We start from the raw sequence: 9,195 nt of genomic DNA, 5'->3' as shown, positions 1-9,195 counted from the left end.
ACTCGTGAACCTGATGCTTGGAGGATGAGCCAATCAGCATTTTTGGGACAAATTTAAATCCTAAATTCACTGTTAGTTTTGGGAATTAAAGCCAATTGCTGAAGCGAGAGCTGTAAATGTTATACTGAAGTGAAAAATCTTTATTAAGGTCTAAAGGTGGCCGGAGCAGCAGCTATTCGGGATAATGATGATGAAGATGCTGAGGGGTTTAAAGATGTAGATTATTGATATCCAGTCAGCTGCCAGTGTGTGTTCTTCTGCCTCAGCAGTTTTGTGGCATCTGCCAAAGCCCCGGTTTAAAATCTTGGGTCAAACATTGCTTCCATCGACATAAAAGTCATCGATTCCTCATCGGACAACCTCGCTCGTGTTGATCTGCTGGACGTACTCCCAGGAGGGCTACTGTCAGTGACATGATTGTAGCATTGTTTTCCTGTACTGGGATTAGCAGTGGAATCACTTCCTGTTTTGGGAGCTTCACTGTGAAATATTTAAGATATTGAGACTGTCACATTGTTTTACTGGAAAATACAAACTGTAAAGTCAATCTGTTTTTTATTGATTTAGTTCAGACCAAGGAAAACATTTTACATCTTAAACAAAACAATTGAAATGGACACATGTAGGTTAGATATGTTTTACACATTTTTCTATCGTATTGACAACTTAGTATAGTTTCAACAAGTATAGCTTAAAGCACTGATAATGATGTTACAGTGAAAAATAAAAAAGTATCTGTAAAATATCTGTATACCTATGTACAACTTATAGGACATAATTGACTACTTTACAGCCAGTCCTCAGATCAGCAATCTTTTACAAATAATTTCTACCTATAGGTTAAAATAAAGTTTTTAGCTTTTTCCTTCAAGGATGATGTGTTTTGTTGAATATGATTCAGAGCAGTTGTACTTTCTTACTGGAAAACACAAGTCCATAAAAAGTCCTTGCAGTATATTCCACTTTTACAGTGTGTCTATGTGCCCTCTATGATCGCAACATGTTAGACCAACCTTTATAACAAACGTACACAGACACAGTGCTTTTACACTGCCACCCCGTATTACAGTCCTGCCCTGTCATCTGTACAAATGACCAGTGAGATGATGAATGCTGTTGTCATTTCTCCACAGTGCTGCAGTTCTGGCAGGCGGGGAATCAATGTGAAACCCCCTGAGACTCATTCTGCTCTTTATATCCCTGGCAGTGTACTTTTTTTCACCTTGATTTACGTGGAAGAATGAGTCAGGTACATGTTGTGTTTTTCTGTTCTGTGAGTGTGAAATGATCCAGCATTGACTGTACTGTGTTTTTGAAAGAAAGTTTTTTTTATTCCAGAAACCAGAACTTTTTTCCGCATCCTGTGGATTTCCTTTCATGGAACGTCAGTCTTTAATATTGGTAGATCATCCTCTCTGGTGTCTTCCCTTCTGTGTGTTTATTTTGGATTTTCCTGGAATTTAATAAAAGAACAATTCAGCTGGAACGCTTACTCGTCAGATGAATAAAAAAAGCAACTTTCATCGGCCACAGTACGCCTTATTGCTGCTGACATAACTCAGCGTGATATCAAGCAACACAACAGGTGATTTATCTTTTATCTTAACATTATTATTCCACAATATGCAGTTTAGTCTCACCTCCAGTCTAATTTAAAGACGATTCTCCTGTGATGGTGTTGTTTTATATTTTCGCACACTGTGAGCAAGGTGTGGTTTTCACTTAATTAAGCCTGTTTGTTTTCGTAATGAGGGTTAGAAGGTATTCTAATCTGTCTCTGACTGAGCTTGCATCATCCCTCACTGACCAAATATTAAGATAACAAGACTCAGCAGTCAGATGAGACCAGCCTGCAAACACACACACACATAGACACACTAAGGGAGAAACTGCAGCGAGTTGTGTGTCAGATGTTGACAGCTCTAAATGGCACTGAGACATGTTTGCGGTTTGCTATAAAAACATTATACTATTGTATAATTCCAAGAAAAGCTGCAGTGTCTCATCAGTAAACTGCACCCAACATGCTTACAGGTTCACTAACGTCGCTGCTCTGCACTATTGTATACCGAAAAGACGAGTAAAGAAGAAGATCTAACGTTGTGGTCTTGATAACTTTACAGAGCGGCATGAGAAAGCATCCTGACTTGCACATCCATTTTTGTGTTTCTTTATTAGCAGATTGGAACTAACTGGATGTGTTGCATGGTTTATCATGGGACGCAAATTGTGTGCAGTTTTTCCTGATCTATTTTCGTTTACTATTGAATTGTGAGTAAAGACATACCAACACGATTTTGATGATCAACATAAACAGTTTCAGTTACAGCTCCTCAAATGTGAGGATTTCTCAGTTTTTTTATATTGTATTATCTTTGGGTTATGGACAACAAAGCTATTTTAAGCCCTAACCTTGCACTGGAAAGTTGTGAGCAGCATTTTCTGACACTAATTGATTCATTAAAAAAATAATAGGACTAATGGCTGCACTCATTGTGCTTCTGGCAACAATGTCTCAGTGTGTTCTGTGAACCTTTTCTAAAGTGTTTTCCAAATGCAAAATACCAAATCTCAACTTGCGGCCTAAAATTGCTTGTTGATTACATGTCACCCTGAAATACAAAAGTAGTTGAACATGGTAATGATAATATAGTTTTAGACACAATAGTGATGGCTTGTACTATCTTGGGGTCACCCATGCTTAGAGTTTTGACATTTTCACATTTACCATTCTGAACACAATAAACAGGGTTTTTATGTTTTTTTGCAGGGTAAACATCAAGTGCTGTTTGGGGGACATTTTGGTGTGTTTTGGCACTTAAGAAAAAGGTAAGTTATTTACCATAGTTATAGGGGATAAATCTCTGGTTACTACAAATGTCCATATATCATTTAATGGCTTGCAGACTAGGAGTTGTCCAGATACATTGCCACCATCAGCAGCAAATTTAAAGTTCTTATCAGGCAATAGACATTATATTTAACTTGCAGACTAGATATTCTTATCACAGAGCAGATCAATGAGTAATTGGTTCTCTTACTGTCGAGCTTGAAGGGGAGGAAACATCTAAATCTCTTTTTCTCTTCAGAGCTTAGATCCTCCAGGACCCATGTCCAGGCTCCAAAAATCATCTTGAACATAATGCGGTCCTTTTATATTTCCACAGTCCTTCTCCCGCTCTCAGAGCTGGTGTGACAAGTTGAGCATTATATGACATCCCATGGGACTCAGGGAAATGGGCCATGCTGCAAAAGCAATATCACTCCAGCTATGAACATATCTCTGATAGCTGCGGACTATCAGAGCATGCAGGATGCCAAGGGAAATGATTATGCGATCAACATTTAGAGGAAGTGTGTTTTAGCAGCATCGGTGAGGGAGACGATTAAAGTAATATAAAAACCCACAACAGGGAGTGACAAGGGAAGGAAATTAGAAAGCCGTGGGCAGCAAAGATTCCCAGAGAACTTATTTAAAGACGATGATTATGTCTGGAATGATGGAAGGGAACGGGCCTGTGAGACACAGACAAACAATAAACCACAGAACAGCATTAAAAGAAAAGAAGATATATTTAACTTGACGGATTACATTTGGGTTACAACATTCTCACTCAACGTCAATTACTTTATCACATGAACATCATTGGTACTACAGATGTTTGCATTGTTATAAGATGTTTTAAAAGGAAATACAAAAAATTGTATTAGAATGCCACAGGATAAAATGCAATTGTATACGTATAGATTTAAATACAAATAATGAGTGGTCTGAATACTGTACCTGGTGGAGGCTTATATTCTCTCATATTTTACAGACAACTGGTGCTAGAACAGAAAATAATCTCATGTCCTGATTGAATACTTACACACAGACAAAAGGGAACATTTATATAGTCAAGTGAGGTCACTTTTATTTATATAACCCATAATCCCCAGATTGCCTCACAGGTTTGTTTATCGGAACTCAATTTGGATCAGCAAACAAATTACACAGGACTTTAAACAAAACAGACTGTTGATTTCCGGGCTTTAGTTCTTGCAAATAAATCAGCAGGTCCAAAACATAATGCATGGTTATTTGTTTTGTATGTTGATGCCTGCTCACGCCTCAGTCATTTTCCACTCACCCTGCCTCCACCTCACTCCCACCTCATCAGCTCACCTGGGCTCTCAGCTGCTTCTCGTTGTTAATCAAGCCAGAATATAAGCCTCCAGTCACTCGTTGCCAGATTGTTCCACGCTCCTGATGCAAGATTTTCCAGCACTTTATCCCTGACTGATGCCCTGTTTCCGATCCTGCCTGCCCCTGACCTGCCTATCTCTTCTGTATCCCGGTAAACCCACCTGCCTTATTGATTTGACATTTTTTCAAAGTTTCCGTGTCCTGATTGCCTGTGGCTGCAAAATACCAGATTCCTGATCCCTGCCTGGCCTTGGCCTATCTTCTTCCTGTTGCTTTATCCGAATGGATTTGGGTCTTTATATGTGTTAGAGAAATCATTTTCAATAAAATATCAAACTCATAAAAAAAAAACATATATTTTGCCCTCAATTATCCTAATGATCACATTTTAGGATTGTGAATATCTTGGTCAACCGGTGGTGTTCATCAAGTTTGAACAAGTGGTTCATGTTACGATGGTAGAGTTTGGAGGATCTGAATTGAATCTGTGTTACAGTGAAATTTAAGCTATTATAGCTTTTCAGGAAAATCACTGGTAAGGTATGTCCTTATAAGGAACTGTCGGATCTGATTGTAGGTACAATAAAGTTATCACACTAACCATAATTAATTACACATATTCACAGACTTCTAATATTTCATAGGTCCTTACACACCGAGCCGATTTTCGGCGTCGATAGATGTCGGGCCGTCGATGAGCGTCGTGTTGCCCTACTCAGATTGGTGTGTACTGCACCGTCGTGTCTTTTCGGCCGTGCAGACACCTTCCGCCGCCAATTCGACATGTTGAATCGGGAGGCTGTCGGCCAAAGAAATCACTCTGATTGGCTGTTTAGCTTAGCGAATCAGTGCATGAGAAGCGAAACGGAAGTGAGGGACCCAAACAAACTATTAAGAAGGCAAATCTGATATTTCATTTAACTCCAGCTCTCGACACAGGTTCGGGAAAGCCCAATGAGCTTCTCGCTGTAGAGTGAAAATGGAACGGACATGCTATTTGTTGTTTGTTTATATCACACAGTCTGTTCTTCTTCTCTCGGTGTATCACGCAGTCTGTCTTCCGGTTGTTGCCTCTTTTGAATGACGAGTACACACTACCGCCGCCTGCTGTTAAGGAGAGTTATTGCCACTCACGCATGCGCAGTTCGTACGTGCTACTTGGCCGTCGGCTGAAGTCTTTGCGGTGTGTTCCAGTGCGAAACATGGCCAAGACGCAGGAGACGTGAGGCGACGTGAGGCGACGCGTCGCGACTTTCCGTCGGGACGTGTTCTTTGGTGTTCTTTGGTGTCAGTTTGGTGTGTAAGAGGCTTAAGACAGAAGGGACATGAAACATCTCCTGTGAGTTTTGCAGTTTGATCTTTAGTGTTGAAGGGTGTCAGAAAAGAGAGAGGGCGGCACTAATTGGCTCTCAGAGGTCGCACTCCTTCCAGGATCCTATCGATCAACATGACAACTTCACTGACGAGAAGATAAGGACATGCCACTCCAACGTCTCAGCTTCACTTTTTAAAACTATGAAAATCCTTGCATCCTTGATGACAAGCTGTGTACTCGGCAAGGAAATGTTGCCCAACACACACATGCATACATGATACAACAGCAGTATATATTTAGCATTTAAAATATATACAAATGTCAATCATTGTTTTCCTTAAAAAAAATGTTGGATAATAGTTCTTGAAGAAAACACAACACATAGACTGAAGCCAGCAAAGCAGAAAAAGCATCTAACATTTTTGTCCTTGGTGGCATCCTGGAGGGTCTTGACATAGTCTTGACATACGTGGTAGAGTTGTAGAAGGCTATTAAAATAAAGATATATGTAAGAAACTTGAAGTTTGCCAAACTTTGGTTGTGCAAAATAATAATAATAATACAGTGGTCTAAACATAACTAGAATCCACGAGTGGATTTAGATATTTTGAACAACTTCAACTATCTAGTGAGTGTAAATGCATATGCCAGCAGTTCGAGTAATAGTGATTCAATAGCAAGCAATCATGCCCTCACTGCAGGCTCCACAGGGATTCATTACTCAAAGAGAAACATTGGCTTTATATTGATTTATATATAAAACACAAAACAGCAAGCATTGATATTAAGTCTGGAAACTGCCTGAACGCCGCCGAGCCTTCACAGCTCAAAAAGCGAAGCATTAAAATGTCACCAGGGAGCCAAAGTGCACTGGGCACGCATGCTGTTAAATCAAACAGCTCTACCACAGACGAGAGACAGCAAATAACTGTGTTTGCATTTAATTTAGGATCAATTTGGGTTTCAGTATTTCTTAGGACAATAATATATTCTGTTTTGAAGCATTAGCCATTATTTAAATATTTATATATAACCCCACTGAGAAGAAAAAAAAGAAAGCTCTGCTTATCAACACTTTCTTATATTTTTTGTAATGATAAAATGACTGTGAAATGCGTACTAATGATCTGACAGAATTATCACAATTAGCCAATTTAAGCTTATTGTTTGGTTTCGCCCCGCTGCGGAACTAATAAGGAAGTCTGATTCTGACTCAGATTTAATGATTAATTTCGGGTTTATTGGACATTTGTTGAATGTCAAACTCTCTCCCTCGTTTCTCTTCTGTCTTCCTTCATAAAGCCAAAAGTGTAGAGAAAAAAAAACCGGTATGGTCAAATTTGTATTGCTCAAAGGCAACTTCTACTTTTAAAGAATTGTGTTATGCATCCACTCATTCACAATCTTTCTACCGATTTTGAGATTTATTTTTATTTTAAAGGACTGTTTTTCAAAATAACATTAATTATGTTTGAGTAACCAGCTGCCTCTGAACTGCTGCCTTGTATATAGATCAATTCAACATAATATGATGAAAAAATGGATGGCATTAGTTGTGTTGCTACACAGATACACTCACTATAATCACATCAAAGCTCTTCAGCTCATAAACCCCAATGCATATTACCCTGAATCAAGGCAGTAAATAACAGGTAGTCCAGATGCCAGCTGTAACTCTGAACTGTCACCTTCAATGGCGATTGCCAAGGGCTCAGGGCAGTGTGCTAAACCGGCCATATGGAACATATGTTCCAATCTAATCAAGCACTTCTACAGTGTCACCCTTTGTTCCATCAATATCTAGCAGATTATATGGGCTTAATGGACAGGTGTTCACATAAAGAGCATGTTGGAGGTTTACAAGGCTCGACTCAAGACCAAAGGACTTATTTGCAACAGGACTCAAACAAAAAAACTTTCTTTGATCAACCAGTGATAGTCTGCTATAGGATTTTAAAAGTACATGGACATGAAACTTGTTCTCCGATATGTATTCCTCCCTAGACGTCAATGTTTGTCATTAAAGACTTTATTAGGTTGTTGTGAACAGGGTGCAATGCTGATTCACTACGGCAGTGGTTCTTTTTTGGTTAAGCGACCCCGTATTCATTATCATGGGCCATTTCACCTCTCATCTATTAAAATGTATGCTAATTGTCTTTCCTGAACATTATTGCTGATTGTTGTTCTTTGTAATCTAATTAAAAAGCATGTAATTGAATGTTAAATAACAGATTTGATTAAACCGGACAGTTTGAATATCATTATCATTAGTATCCTTGGAGAAAAAAAAGCCATGTTTATAGAATTGTTATGATCTGATTCTTGCTAAACCGTTAATTCTCACTGGACATTGCTTGTTTTCGATTAAATAAAACTATTTTGCCAGCTATTGAACCTGACATACAGCAAATTAACTAAGGGATAACATCTCCAAAACGACAGAAGTGGAACTTGTTCTGCTCCCAAACAGATAAATAATCATTAAAAGAAACAAACACAACCAAAACCCAAATCGTTCTGGGCCTTTGCATGGCAGCACTGAGTTGAGTATGAGGTCAACTAAATCAATGTTTTCTGAGGAGAATAGTGGGTGCATTGTTGTATGAGTAACTCACTGCTCACACAGAACGTGTGGGCCCTGGTATTTCCAGTTTCAAAGATGTTGGAGGTTTCTTTTTTTGTTAAGAAATCACATTATTTAACCCAGCCTAAGTATCTCCAAGCAATATATTTCTCTGGCTGGCGAAATAACACAAATCCTCTAGTGTTTTGTTGAATTAATCATTTGACTATATTCTAATGGACCCCCTCCCTTATCATGTTATAATAAACGAGCCAGTTGTAGCTCTTTGCTGACATTTATACTTGCATTTGACATTGGGTCAATGAGGTCAAAGATTGACCACTTTTCCAGAGACGGTATGAACTTAGGATGTTTTAGAATTGCTCTGAGTACTAATCCTGTTCTCTCTATTCCTGCTCAGGACTCTCAAAGAAAATGGACAGCTCATTCCTCTCATTCCTCCCCGTCTGTACCAGCCTGAGTTGTGACAATTCAATCTGTTAGCCGTCTCCTCACATGAATTATGGATGAACCCTGCAACCTTTGAATGTGGTAGGGATTTAGGATGATCGAGCATCTTTTTGCTTTTTAAGTCTTCTTGCTCGTGTCACAGGCTCAGTGTGGATTTGAAAGAGGTCGGGAAAAAAAATCAAGGTAATTTGCAGAGAATCAAAGCGAAGCATCCTGTTAGCATGCACTTATTCCCCTGTTGGCAGACAAATGATTGACTGTTGTGTGCTGAAACCCATTAGCTGTGTTCACTCCGGCATTAAGTCCCTTCTGATGGCAATTAGTAAGCTCCAGTCCACTCGAGCAGCCAATGCTCTGACAATGCAGCCTGAGTCAGGCAAATAAAAGCCATTGATTTCCGAGAGATGTTTTTACGTATAATCTAGTCGAGTGCAATTACAACACATTTCATTAACAGAGTATGGGTTGTGATGCCACTAAAAGATGTGAATAAACGTAAGGTATTACTGTTTTTAATCCTTAAGTTGTCTGAGCAATGATTTACCTGGTCTTATTTTGGCTCTTGGGACAGGAATGTCGATCTATGTAGTTGGTTGGTCGACCACTCTGATCCTGATTAGGATCTCAACAACTGTTGGAAGAATTAAGACGAAATTG

The 9,195-nt window shown here is 39.1% G+C and overlaps 1 long non-coding RNA gene across 1 annotated transcript; it reads left to right on the top strand.

Moving 5' to 3' along the window:
* The first annotated feature begins 4,251 nt into the window (after positions 1-4,251).
* On the top strand, positions 4,252-8,707 carry LOC117490733. The gene is made up of 2 exons (XR_004556694.1): positions 4,252-4,337; positions 8,489-8,707. It is a non-coding gene; the product is annotated as an uncharacterized LOC117490733 (long non-coding RNA).
* The last annotated feature ends 488 nt before the right edge of the window (positions 8,708-9,195 follow it).

The sequence above is a fragment of the Trematomus bernacchii genome, unplaced genomic scaffold (assembly GCF_902827165.1).
Source record: "Trematomus bernacchii unplaced genomic scaffold, fTreBer1.1, whole genome shotgun sequence".
Lineage (NCBI taxonomy): Eukaryota > Metazoa > Chordata > Actinopteri > Perciformes > Nototheniidae > Trematomus > Trematomus bernacchii.
This window is presented reverse-complemented; position numbering and strand designations above follow the sequence as displayed.